Source organism: Oenanthe melanoleuca, chromosome 2 (genome assembly GCF_029582105.1).
Source record: "Oenanthe melanoleuca isolate GR-GAL-2019-014 chromosome 2, OMel1.0, whole genome shotgun sequence".
Classification (NCBI taxonomy): domain Eukaryota; kingdom Metazoa; phylum Chordata; class Aves; order Passeriformes; family Muscicapidae; genus Oenanthe; species Oenanthe melanoleuca.
Window position 1 is genome coordinate 106,916,315 of NC_079335.1, and position 14,845 is coordinate 106,931,159.

Here is a 14,845-nt window from a genome sequence, read left to right on the forward strand (position 1 = left end):
CCAGTGAAATGAGTTGCCTTCTAATTTCATACCAGATGGTGGGACAAGGTCAGGACCAACTTGTCACTTGTGTAACTGCTTCTGAATTAGTCCATCTTCTTAAACTCTCCAACCAATTTAAAGCATTAGCCTTCCACTAAGCAAGAGAAGGGATAGGATGGGCAAACAAATTTCAGTATGTGTCATGGCAAGTTCCCCTGAGGGCTTTATCAGCTATTTTTTAATAGTTGAGGAAAAGGTTGATAAAAACAGCTGTGCAGAAAGATTAAATATATTTCCCATGTTGACATTTATACTGACTCTAAGTTCACAAACACCTCATAAAGTATTAGTTGTAAGGCAGTATGTATCAAGGCTGTTTTTCAAAGCAATTACACTTAATTTGTCAATCAGAGCCTTTCATCAGAAATAAAACAGGTAGAAGCAAATGAGAATTTATAGATTAATCCCTTGCCTCAAAATTTGCTTTTAAAAACATTACACACAGCTACAACAAGAAAGGTCACTGAAAAAATGAAATTTGGATTAACAGGCTGCAGACAGCAGCAGTAAACATTTCTGTTTGTCCTGGTAGCTTAACAGTGTAAACAGAGCAGGGGAACGCAGGGGAAGGTTTTGAATCCTCACTCTTACTGCTCAGAAGTGAAGAGTGCAACTACTTGAAAATTACTACATATCAAACAGCTGTAGAGCAAGTGGATGGAAAGGACCTGTAGAAGTTTCCTAGCTGAGTGCTTCTCAACAGTTTTTCACTGTCTCATCATATCTTAGATTTTCCAAACAATTTAAAATCCCGTAATGTTAATGAAATATGCAGCCAAATTCAAGCAAAAAAAATTAATAAAAATGATGATATAAAAAAAGAAAGCATGAATGATCACATATCAATACACTTGTTGTTTAGGTACACAAGAAAACATTCAACTCCAAATGAGTAAGACAAATGTCTCTGCTTAAATTCTGGCTTGTTCTTCAACTAGTAGAAGCTGAGAAACATCAATATAGACTATAGCTGAATCCTAAATTTTGTGTGTGTTATTATTCCTCACTGTGCTTGTGTACTCTGTAACCAGACTGTCAGCAATGAAAATTATACTAATTTCTTCAGTGACACAGGGACCAATCTAGTGGTTAGTTAAGCTGATAGAGTAATCTGTTGGTCAAAATGTGACCCCTGTGATTCATTCACTCTGCAATTTCTTAAGAAAATGAAAACAAGAATGTTGTCAAAATTAGCTGTGAAGTTCTTGGTTGCAGGTATCTGGGTTTGAACAGAGGCTGAGAAGAGACATGATCAGAGAAGATTTTTCCTTCGGGAAGTCATTCTTCCTTCCTTTCTAACACACTCCTGGTGCTTTGATTGAAGCATACAGTTAAAGATAGATTGTATCAGAATAGTTTTGAATTATATATTTGTTCAATTTGTGCAGATGAATATGAAATGATAATATTTTAACACGCTTCAGCACTAATAGAATCTTATGATTTTTTACTCAAAGTTTCTCTGTATGTGGGTAGGTAAGCACCAACTTTTACTCTTCATTTTGTATAAAAAAAGGAAGATAATTTTCTCTCAGTCTAGATTACACAATAAGTATGATAATCAAATTTCTAGTAATTGGGAGAATTAAGAGGCAAATTATTAGAAGTGGAAAATATTTTTTCAAATGATCCTCTGAAACACCCTTCATTTCAATGCTTAAAGGCCTAACTAAAAGTTACTCTGCATTCTATGTAACCCTGGTTAGTGAACTTCAATTAACCAAAAATCCTTCTTAAGCAAACAGTTTAAAGTCTTGAGATGCTGATTAATTATATTGGAAATTTCCTCAAGCATTAAATTACTTGGTTATCTGAAATAGTTCTTTGCCATTTTCTGCATACAGGTAATAGAGTGTATGACAGTACAGATGTCAGCTTGTTATTTTATCTAGTAACTCCAGAAATGAGCACTAAATTGGAAGGAATACTGTAGCACAGTTATCTAAAGTTATAGCTAAAGTGACCAGAATTTCTATTTTCAAGACCTTGCAGCTCTTAATGATGGTTTTAAATTATTCCTTACTTCTCATGAGAAATGTCTGGCCTACTGAGTTATCATGCTAGCCTTGACACCATGGGCTAATTAGATGTTAAGCATAACAGCTCAGAAAGGAAAAAGCCTTCTCCCAACATTAATTCTTAAGAGGATCACTTGAGGAATTTGTATGGCAAACCATTCCTGTGCAGGGTGCACAGAGGAAGCCCAAGAAACACCAGCACTGCAGATAATTTCCTTTCAGTGAGAGACAAGCATTGTGGAAATCAGGACTCTGCCAAAGCCTGGACTGCAGTGGCCATGTGTCTCTGTTGGAGAAACACCTGTGTCAAATTGCAATCCTCAGGGGCCATGACCACTCTGTTGACTTAGCTGAGGAATGGAATCTTCCCTGTCCCAGGAGAGGCTGGCATGAAACCACTTCTCTGCCTTCTCTTCTGAAAAACAACTATATATTCCTTCCCTTAGCTATTGCTTAGGTTTCTTTTTGGTTTTGTTAATCAGGATTATGTTATTTGTATACAATCACTAGTACAGAAAAACTTTCAACCAGGACATCTCCATGGATGCTAATTTAGCACAATTATGCTTAATGACAGTGAAACTGCTGATCAGGGGTATATTCATTTAGTGATACAGAAATGAAGTATGTCAAGCTCTTAAATCAGTGTGAAATGCCAAATTTCCATTACAAACAGAGATTCCAGTCATAATAAGGAAATAAATACCAAAGACAAATTTAATGCTGTGAGTAATCTCCTTATTGCTGTAGTTTTACTTTGATGGCTACTTTATGTAATGGCAAGTCTTTTCAGAAGCATTTTTGTGTCTTTTTATCAGGATAACTGTTTAACTGTGTTGGCTGCCTACCAGATCAGAGGATTCTACTGAATTAACACTCAGATTTGTTTAGCTTTAGCTAATCAGGTAAGCAGGTATGATGTTCCTGCAGGTCTTTCAGTAAGCTTATGTGTTGAAGAGTACAAGTTGGTGGAATGAAAAAGATCTGTAAAAGATATTATACATTCCCTAGGGTACCAGACTGCTTTTCTTTCTTTTATATTTTATATAATTATTACAAATCACTATTGGAAGAAATCCATGTTTTGTTTACAGTAAATAATTCTATAGCTATGAAGTTTAGATTAAGAAGAAGAAAATATGAAACTAAGAAAAGAAGTCCACAATAAATAAGGGAAAAGTGGCTAAAACACTATTAAAATTGCCTAGCAGCTAGGATGGGTGTTTTTTCCAGTGATACACCACCAATCCAAATCACTCTAGAAATAAGGGCACAAACTCAATTTCCATTTAGCCCTGGAGGTTATCTGCCACAAAAACCAGTGGAAGACTTGTCTATTTGAAAGGGGGAAAAAAAAAGTAAGAAGAAAAAATTACTTCTAGAAAGGAATTAATGAATATTTAATGATAGTTTTACTTCCAGCAGCCCACGTGTAATTTTAAGACCTAAAATCAAACTTGTCTGTTCATGTGAAGATTTTCAGGGTGTGAAAGAACAAGATGGTCTTCATCTTTTTTGAAACACCTACACCTGCCCCAGGACACTCAGAACCCTGGATCTGGTACTGGATAGAGAGGGGAGAGAGTTTCTACTATTACAGCCAAAGATTAAGTGGCCATTGTGCAAGAGAAGCCTGATTGTATCACTGTCCCCCATATCTATGTCCACCCTCCCCATGCTCACTGCAGCACCAGAAAATAGGCAGGGACATGAATCCTTTCCTGCCAAGTTTTCTCCCCTGCCTCAGCAATCCTGTTTTTGTGAAGGTGTATTTCAGATTACAAAAAGGATTGAGAGTGAGGAGTTCACCATCTTGTTTGTGCTTCTTGAACTTCAGAATTCTTTTCTTCCTTCATGACAGATTTTTGCTTTCCTCTCTTTGCCCAGTAAACACTTTCAGTGAGAATATGGAATTTCCTTCATACACAGGAACACTGGGATTTTTGGGAGTAAACAAACAGGCCCAGCTCTTCATCACTGAATGAGGCTTTTAAGGTGCCACTGTCTTCATCAGATAACAGTCTGTTATTGTTGGTTACATCATAGAAATAATTTTTGAAGCATGTCAAGGCTAGAAAGTAAAAAGCTTTTGCTACAAAGACATATTTTTGTGTGTTACTGTCTTCAGAGGAAGAATGGGATTATTTTGTGGCCTAGAAGTTGTCTCTATACTCTATACCTTCTGTTTTACTTCCCTTGTTTTGCCATGGTTTCTTTAGGACCCATGTTGAGCCAGAACTGCACCTGAGAAGAAATTTGCTCCTTGTCACATCAGCTCCAGGAGCTGTAAAAATGTGAGAGCACTGCTGGAAATGTCTCACTTCCTGAAATACATAGAAACTGTATGCATTACTTGAGTAAAAAAGATTCCTGTAGTGGTAGGACATGGGGCAATGGTGTTAAATGAAAGATAGATGATTTAGACTGGATGTAAGGAAGGCATTTTTAATGATGAGGGTGGTGGGGCACTGAGAAATGTTTCTGATGGAAGTTGTGGATGCCTTGTCACTGGAAAAGCTCAGGGCCATGGTGGATGGGGTCTGAGCAACCTGGTTTGATGAGAGGTGTCCTTGTCCAGGGCAGAGGGTTGGACTAGACGGTCTTTAAATGTTTCTTTCAACAAGACATTCTGTGGTTCTTGTCATTCAAACCATATTTCAGAATACTTCTAGTATGGAAATGCCCCATGAAGCGGAAGACCATGACTTTTCTAATACAAAATTATGTAAATTTGCTAGTAAAATAGGAAGGCTATGTACAAAAGATCAGCATGGAATCTTTATATAAACTATATAGGAGCTCCTGAATATTTTCTTTGCTGAGTTTCTGAACTCTCTATCAAGCTGTTAATAATGTAAAGGATCTCAAATGATGAACACAGTTCATGTTTGCAGAAAGAAAAGGTGATTTATTATTTACAAGAAGATCTATCAAATAAGATGTCAAATCACAGGTGGTTTTGTCCATACTGACAGGCTGCAGAGTGTTTATACACCAGTTTCATACTTCAGTTTGTCTTGATTCAATTTCATTAATAATTGACAACTGCATTTGCCTCTATATATTGGCAATAAAATACCATGCAAACAATATTTGTGAGTATACGTGCAGCAAATCTCGTATCAACACTGACTGGCTGCCAGATTTGGAATCAATTCACTGATTAGTTTGCGAGTGATTAATGTGAGTGCTTAATTTAAATCCCTGATTTAAAAACATTTATGGAAAGAGAATTGACAGCCTAAATAGCACTTCAAAGTGCTACAACTGTTCCTTCCATGGATTCTGCTTTTGTGAAGTGTGGGGGTAAATTTTTGCTCAGGTACAACATACCATAAGGTGATGATGTTCAAATGCCAAAATTTTCAGCCCTTCTTGCAACAAGAAATGATAACTGTTAACAGGTTTTCTGAGGAAAAACCGGAAGAAAATCCACTTTTTTTCTTAAAACTGAAAAGAACACTAAGAAATGGCTGAATAGGGTACTAGTACAATGAAAAAATATTTCATTATACCCACACTTGGAATTTCAGCCTGTTTTATGTACTTTACTTCCACCTAGGACATGACAAGCAAAATTGAATTTTGGGTTTAGATAATAAAACAAGTCCATGTAGAGAGTCCAACAGTTTCCTGGTGCAACTATTAATTCAGCTAGAAGCTTTTCTCAGCACTGTCAGACCTGGTGATTTCCTTCTCTGCATATTTCTGTCCTATATGGATTGGAAACCCACAGTCCAGGTCCAGCCATGGCTTTCCCAGCTGTCTGCTGTGCAGTTGTCCAGGAGCAGTGCAGAAGGGATCCATTGTAATGAATGTACCAATGGCCAAATGTCAGGGCTGACACTGGAAAAGAGGGGTTCTTGACACTAAGCCTGGTCTTGAAAGACGTTGTGAAGAAAGAAGTCTTAACATCAAAAAAATGCTCTCTTGGATAGATGATGAAGGAATGAACCCTAGAAGATCAAATAAATTGAATTATTTATTTTTATTAGGACACAGCTGCGTGCCCCTTCTTGAACAGACTGAATATTTCTTTGACTGAACACATCCTCTTGCATCTTTGAACTCATCCAGTTCTGTTTGTTTGACATGAGATACTGCCTTCTGATCCTTCCAAGGCTCTTCCTTTCTCAAAGTCAAAATCACAGCAGCATTTCAATAGCTAAAATAAATTACTGAACACTGTCATATATTAATTTATGTACATATGGAATAATTGTTTAGTTGATGTTTTCATCTGTTTAAATCTGTCTGGACATGGTGGAAGCAGACAGATTTCAATGTGAAATGAGAAATGTGCTCAACTGCATTATGGATTTTTCCCCTTTCTAGCTCCTTTTGGAAAGATTCATTGGTTAAACCCAACATGTGTGTAACACTGTCTATTAAGATCTAACATTACTGTTTTGCCCAGGAAGAATTCCCAGATATTTGGAAGGTGCACAGTTCAGAATTGATGTTCTCCTTGGCAATTTCATTTTTGTGAACTACTTTTGCAGCCTATAGCAAATTCCCTTCTATTTCTTATGGATATATGCAACATGAATAACAGTACAAATTTGTTGTGCTGCTCTGTTCTATAACTGTCTAGGTAAGAAAATGAAATTGCCTCTTTGTCCTATTCACTACTTCAGGCTGCCAATAAAAATGAAAAATCACAGTAACCACCCACCATGATTAGAAGAGATTTTCATTGTTTTATAGCAGCCAAGCAACTCAGAGCTGACCTAAAGTTCTCAACATTCACATGGGTTATATTCAAATTAAAAATTGATAGTAGAAACCCTCCAGAACTCATCAGTAATTCTTCAAAAGCAGCTCCCCTTTATTTTGAATTGAAGTGAATTGAACCCTATGGACTTGGTATGTAGAATCAGGGAGAATGGATTCTGGCCCTTTATTGCCTTCTGCCAATGAAAAAAAAATTATATTCATACTTGACTAGCAGGCACACACAATAGTGCAATTTTTTTGGACTTATTCACTGTTCTTCAGGAACACAAAAAGCACAAGTTCTTATTACTTAAAAAAAAAAAAAAAAAAGAGAATTTGCTCTGCAAAAACTTTTTCTTCATCTTTTGGAATAAACTCATGGCAATCTATCTTCATTTAAACTGTAAGGGATCTGGCTTGGGTCCTGGAATAGACTCTGGTTCCTTTTAAAACAGGAAAATAGCTTCTAAATACATTGAGCTGCTTTTTAGAATTTATGGAGTAGAGCACAAATCTAAGAGCTGGCAACATTTAGTGGTAATGAGGCAATTCTTACATGAGAGAGTTCATTACAGGATCAGCTCATGTTATTTTCCAGCAGCTGGAAAACAAATCTTTCACAGGCTGGGAATGAAAAATCTCACTTTAAAATTATCTTGTGTATACACAATTAGTATAAGATGTAAGCATAGCAGAATTCATCCTGCTGCTTCTAATGAAATGGGCTTTTTACTGAAGGAAGAATGGGTGTTTTGCTGAAGGAAGAAGTGATGTTTTCCTCCTACAGTGCAGAGTGGATAGTGGGTTTTGGCTGTGCTTTGCTCCTCTGCAAATGTTTTGAGATAGTTAACACTGCTCTTGTATGAGGCATAACCTGTCCCTGTAGTCAAAAAGCACAAACACAACAAGTATGCTTGGCTCTGTGGTGCAAAGAAGAGGAATTTCCTTACAAAGGCACATTTCCCAAAAATCTGCCATATCTCTCCAAGTGGTCTTTCCTACTGTATTTTTGCCATCAGATGGCTTCATAGCAGAAGTATGGCCCAAGAGGAGTATAAAGTCTCCTCCCAGCCTCAGACCTGGAGTGACTTTGCCAGCACTGAGACATGTAGATGCAATTCCTACCCACCTGTTCAGTCTTACTACTCTCTCACCACTCAGATTTTGACCACGACAAGTTGCAATAACACTGTTTTTCTAAGTAACTGTATTGGCCAGGCAGTAGATGCTACTACAGGAGAAAATCCACCTGCTTAACTCCTCCTATCCTTTTTTTTTTTTTTTAACTGGTGGTCTGCAGTGTGTATGCTGAGAAATTCTCTCAAATGACCCAGGGCTTCAAACAAAATCACCCCAAAATGGAAAATATTTTCCCTCTAATTTGCAGTCTGCTGCTGTTGAAAGTATTTTCAAAAGATGCTAAGACAACTATTTCACTTCACTTGCTATCCTCAAGTGTCTCTAAGTTTAAAAGATGCTTAAATCAGTTGAAAACAATAGGACAACAAAACGTCCCACTCATCCTTTTTAAAGGCTGCAGAAGCCCAAAGGACAGCTAGAACTTAAGCTCTCAAGAGGAATCCAGTCTTTCCAAGTCAGCTGCAGTTCCTCATCAGTTACTGACTGGCTCCTACACTCAGTAGTGGTGCAGAAGGGGATGGTGGAGACCAAGTTCAAAAACTGCTTCCCCTGCACTCAGTTCCCCAGCTGGCTGTCATCACTATTTCCCTCCTCCCCAGGCAGGTATTATGCAAGGCTCAAACATGCCTTAGGAGTGAGGCCACAGAAAACACAGTAATGGAATCAGGAAGGGTTGGGGAAAGAATGAAGATGGACTGAAAATGAGGATTTTTAAAAGAAGGGCATCTATAAGAAGCTTATTTTCTTGCAGAGGCTTGCAAACCTTACATTAGCAGCCTGACTGAAGTCAACAGATAGGCAGGCTGGACACTAACAGCAGTCTGAGTCAATGCCAGCAGTTTGTCTCAGAAAGAAAAGAATTATAGAGAACTATATAACTTAGGTAATAAGCAATTTATTTTTTTAGGCGTGTGGATTGCAGTGGCAAAAGTCAAGGAAGCTTGAAAACTCCTGACTCGAGTGTTGAGAAATCATAAAGAGCAATGTTAGACTGCTAAACCAAGAAAATCTTTTGCTTCAGACAGAAGATGCAAAAATAGAAAACAAAAACAACAGAAAAAAAATCACTAGAAAAAAAGCTGGCAGCAAAAGAACCAGGTATCTCAGCTGCAGAGAAGGCCAAACTGTGAGCTAGAAACAGATTGCCAAAGGAAGATACCCAAGCAAGTCAGCCAAGTGTTTATTTTGATTTACACCAATGCTTGGCCCAAAGCCCCAAACACTTTAAAATATACTACTTGAACAGTAAGACTGAAATTGCAACTTCAGCTTCAGATTAATTTTATAGTAACCTTAAGTTATTGTTGACCTTTAAAGAGCAACTACTAATGGTCTGAATTTCTGAGACAAGTGAATAAGCTCTGAATGAGACATGAGAGAAAGAGAGAGAGAGAGAGAAATAAAATCTACTCCAATAAACCAATACCAGTAGTTTTCCTGCTAAGAGTTTTTTTTGTTACTGAGGCAAAGGGGCTGCAGTTCTTGGCCTACAGCTCACCCAGGATGTATAAGTTTGCAGCAAGTTTCTGGCTGAATTTTTGCCTCTCTCTACAAGAATTCAAACTAGCTGGTAGTAGCAATTTCTGTCCTGAAATCCAGTCTATAGCTCTAAGAGACTGTCATATTGTCATGGCTCAGTGAGACCCAAAAAGAATTTCACTGTTGTTTGCAAACAGATTGATACGACTGAAAGTCAGGGTATGCTCTTCTGTGCTGGAGAAGATATAATTTAACACTCTTGGACCAATTTTTACCCTAATTATAGGCAACTGAGAACTTTGCAGTGAAGTTGGTGGGCAGAAATCAAACCCCTTACTGTAGGCTGACAGACAAATAACAATCTGCTAAACAGCAGAATGTAATTTACTCTGCATGCTAAAAATGAGTTTAAATAGCTCTAATATCAGGGATTCTTCAGAAATAGAGGACCAGTGGAATAAGATGCATGAATGACAATGCATTGATATGAAAAGAGCTCAGATGGTTTAGTGAACACTCTCCTACTCCTGGATGCATTAGAGATGCATTTCTTGAAGCAGTGAACAGACACCAGGACGAAGGCACAAAGCCTGAAATGGGGGAAAGGAAGCAGGAGAAGGGAACTCTCCAAAGACTAATCTGCTAATATATTTTTAAGACCCCTTTGTTATCACCAGCTTAATTATAACTGGATTTGCCTTGCTTTTTCTTACTCTCTTGCTGCAGCCAGAACTGGCAGCGACACTGCAATCCTTGAAGTAAGAGCTGATAAAAGGAAAACCCACAGGGAAGTCCGGTGTGCGGCTTTCCAGGCGCTTTGCGTGCCAGGAGTGAAGCCGTGCTTAATTACCTGCCTCCAGCCACTCCTTAAAAGCTGAAGAGCTTTTCTTTGTATGGCTACAGTAGCCATGGCAGCTGCTCATTTATTAGTTGCAGCACACATTAGAGCAGGCTGTGTAACAGGACTGTGTGCAAGGTGAAGATGGCAAATTTCTGTTTAAAAAAAAGGGGCCAATAATCTGTTTACTGAGAGCAGGTAATGGAGGTGCCAATCAAAACCCGAAACTGTCATGCATTTCACCATTAGGGATGTATGACTAACAACTGAATATTGCACTGAAGTACATAATTATGTTCTGATCTAACTAACCCTTTCATCTGATAATGGATCCTTCACTAAAGATGGGCCTGAGTCCATCATTTTTGTCTCAAATTTGGAAAAATCTTTGACAGTATTAGTTGTATTCAGACCAGGATTTGGAGCTAAACACTCTGACTGCAGCAAGACTGAGACTCTAGCAGTGAATTTCCCTGATATTTTACAGTTTCAGTGGGGAAGAGTAAGAGTGGAGAAGAAAGGGCACGGTTTGATACCACTGTATAAACATTACTGCTTCTGTCACTGGCAGAAAGCTGTCACTGAAAGAATAGGGTGGAACAGTTTTTAATGCTGTATGTCAACATGAGGAGATAATGAAGAGCAAAGTGAATCCATTCTCAGTCCTTTCTCCTGTGGACAAACCCACTATCACTGTGGTTGCTCTCTCACACAGGCCTGGAGGGCAATAATACTCAGTTATGGGGCTGACCATAACTATTTCACTGTCCTCTCACCTGACTTTCCATAACTAACACCACTGACCAGCCAGATATTCCCAGCCCTACATCACCTCCCCAGATATTGCCTTTTCAGTTTGTGGGCCAGGCAAACTTAACACCTGACTTTTCTCAGCAGGCTTTCTCCTAAGTGTACCTATTCCCAAAGAGCTCACTTCTTGCTTCCCTTGCAAGGGAGGAATCACTTTTAATTTCATCCAGATTTCCAGCAACTAGCACTTGCTAGCTGTTTTTTGCTGGGAAATTTAATATCTGACCCTAGTTCTGTGCTATCTTTTGCCTCTACAATTTCAGTAAATGAGGACATGCATTTGCAACATGATACTCAGCCTTTTGTCAGCAGATGTTTTGAACAGTCTCCTCTATATCTTGGTAAAATTATTTCCTACTGAGACAGGAACAGATGGGGTATGGGAAACCAAAGCCCTGGAAATGGTGAGTTATAATCACTTTGGGAAGACATCTGCTTTCCACAAAACCTGTCTATCTAAAACATGTTTCCAAAATGTGCTGGCCACTCTGTAAGACCCTCCCAAATTCTCATCAGCACACAAAATAAACAGCTGAAACACACAAAACACTCAACTTCCAGCAGAGATCTGCTTCCTTGGAAGCACTTGGTATTTCTGTGGGATCACAGCTGAGACCAAGTCTGGATCTGGTGGAGAGCAGCTCATTTAGCACAGGGCTGGTACCTTTACTGAAGAACATGTTAAGTCTCTGCCCAAGAACACAGTTTGGGATTTGTACCCTGGATTTCAAAGAAAGACTAAATAGTCATAAAATAAAATAAATTTTAAATTAAATAAAATTAATTTAATATATAAGGTGTTTGGTATTGGAGCTTAGGCTAAAATAAAACTAAAATACAAGACAATAAAAAGTATGAGGCGTTTGGCACTTGAGCTGACTTAGTCCAATGAAAGATGACCATTAGCTGACTTGTGGCTCATATAGAAGAGACATTTCTGAGTCTCAGGCAGAGGAATCAAATGTAGGAAAGAGGAAATTTACACAGTTTAGTTCCTGAGATTAAAGAGTTACACAAATTTCATTTGAAGCTCAAAACATAGCAACATTTCCCTCAGTGAATCTCCATAGTTCTCTAAAAAAAAAAAAAAAAAAGAGCAAAGCACTCTTCCTGCTCCACTCTCCCTGCAAGGAGGTGGTTATAAGAACTAGCCAAGCTTGCTGGTATATTTAAGGTTTAGGTTTTTAAGGTATGTAATAGAACTTGCTTCTACAATTTCCCTCTTCCTCTTTTTAATTCCCAAAGTTAAAAGTAGTTGCAGACACAGAAGAAAACTGCACCAGTATAACCTAATGGTGGGCATGTGTGCTAGTGCAATTTAACTTGCTCTGTGGCAGAAATACTGAACTTGGTCTGAATGAAACATTAATAGAAGATTGTGTATGAAAGTATCACACATGACTGGATGCTTCTGAGTACATGGTGTGGGAGTGCAAGGGACTGACATCTACAACACAATATGTTAGTGACTGAAATCAACTTTGTTTAAAATAAATACCATTTTCCCCTTCCATATGGTCTCTTGCTGAGTTTTGTGAAATTAATTTTGTACATGCTGCTTTGGTAGAAGGATCCAGGAGCAAGTGATTCTCATTCCAAAACAATTAGCACATGACTAGGGAACAAATCTGTCAGTACATCAGTCTGGAGACTAAACTTGAGGCAGTTCTCCTACCTTAGGTACTTTTAAAGAAAGTATTCTATAAACCATTTCTCTCACCCATTTAAGTCCCTGGGATCACTGCCATATTGCATACAGTGAAGTCTTGCTAAATCAGCAGGACAGCCTGTCACAAGATGTGATAGCACAGAATGGTGCTGCAGAATGTTTTAAAATGTACACACATACTAATCAGGGGTAATATGCACAGATCTTGAATCCATTTGCAAATTAGTAATTTAAAAAGCACCATTCCTAGAAAGTCAACTGACATATTGAACCATTTCGAAAGCAAAAAACTACCCAAAATCCTGGCATAGACAATCATAAGAAATAAAAACCTTCCAAGCCCTTTTCAGTAAAACATACAAATTTGAGATTTTCAAAAACTTTGTTCTTATTCCAATATTCTTTAGATTGAAGATTCATTAAATCTCCTTTCTTCTTTCAAAGCAGTTTTGGTTTCACACAACATAAATATTTCCATAACCCCTGGAATGAGTAAATAGGGATAAATATTTTGTACTGGGGCAAGAGTGTTGGAGATCCACAGGACACACCACCGAGCCCAGGCACTTTCCAGGCAATTTCCAGGCTTCATCCATGATTTAAAGGAGACTTCTGATATGACAATGCTCTTCGCTTTTCTGTTTCTGCAGAAACAGCAGAGTTCTGACATTTTCAAGAAATGATGAAAGGCATTGCATTTGCATAGGTACCCAAGGATGTTTGCTTTAGAAGGAAAACAGATTTGGGAGACAAGGAAAAAGATCACAATGTATTTGGCAGCTTATATAATTTCTGTTAACTTCAGCATGATCAACAGCTGAAATTAAGCATCTATTTTTACTTCTTGTACACTTCTGGATAAATGCTGACCAAAGATGCCACAGTGAAATGATAAGTTTTCCTTCCTATTTGTTTTTGATTTGAAGGAGCACCTAAACAGTATAAGACTAGGAATAAGTTGAAATTCACTCTTTTTCTTTTCATTTTATTGGTCCGAAGCCATAAATAAACCTCCTCTACTTGTTGTGGCCAGTTTACGTAAACTTCAAATAAAGAGCAAGGAAACATGTATCTCTCTGAGCACCTGTGCCCACACATGCTGTACGCCTGGCAGCACTGTGGAAGCTGTCACCCTGACACAGGTGGCTGAAAAACTGGCCTGAAGCATGACTCTAGCCCATCACAACTGTGTGCACAGGCAATAAATATATCTTAGCTGGGAGACAGCAGATAATGGCTCAGCTTGGAGCAAAGTCTGCCTTTGGCAGCTACAAAGAGCCCTGGCTATGAAAAAGCCCTGCCTTCTTTTGGAACAACCTGCCTCCTGTGATCAAAGGCTGGAGAGTACAGCTGAGCAGCAGGGGCTGACAGTTGCAACTGAGAATACTTTTCTGCTTTAAATCCATTTACTTTTTCCATTAGAGAGAACAACATCTATGTAACTGTTCTGCAGACAAGTCCATGGAGATTTCCTGATTATCCTTTTAGTAACTTACAAGACAATCAACCAATTTAGCCAGACCTCTAGCAGTCACTCAATTGTCTCCTTACACAGCTTTCTCCACCCATGTTATGCCCTAAAACGAGGGAATGAAGTTTCAGGTGATTAGGAAGGATCATACAGGGTACTATTAACATACTATCAAACTCAAAAAGATAGCACAGAAGTCACCACTCCACACTCCCTTCCCTACCCAGTGTGACAGAAGCTAAACAGTGCTGTTTACAGTGTTACAGCACGAAGCCAACCTGCCAAGTTTCTAGAAGAGCAGAAAACTGAGTTATGTGCCTTCTCTTCCAAATTCCCCTGGCACTTGATGCCTACCCTACCTGCCCTCCAGGTAATGGTCTTGTGAATGGAAATTATGTCCAGATCATGGGATTCCAAAGAGCAAGAACAGCATGACAGTTATGAACCTAGAAGGAGTTGTGCCTAAGCACTGGTCTAATGCCAGAAGGTTGCTGCTTCTCACTCTCCTCACCCTGATCCTAGTCCTAACCTAACCCTAGGCCTGGGCTAAGATTTCTGCCCTGGGACGCTAACTCTCCAGGCTTCAATTACTGATGTGAGAGTCCTGCTGGCAAGAAACCCTCGCTAGGACAGCTCCAACCACTTTGAAGACTGCTTGATTA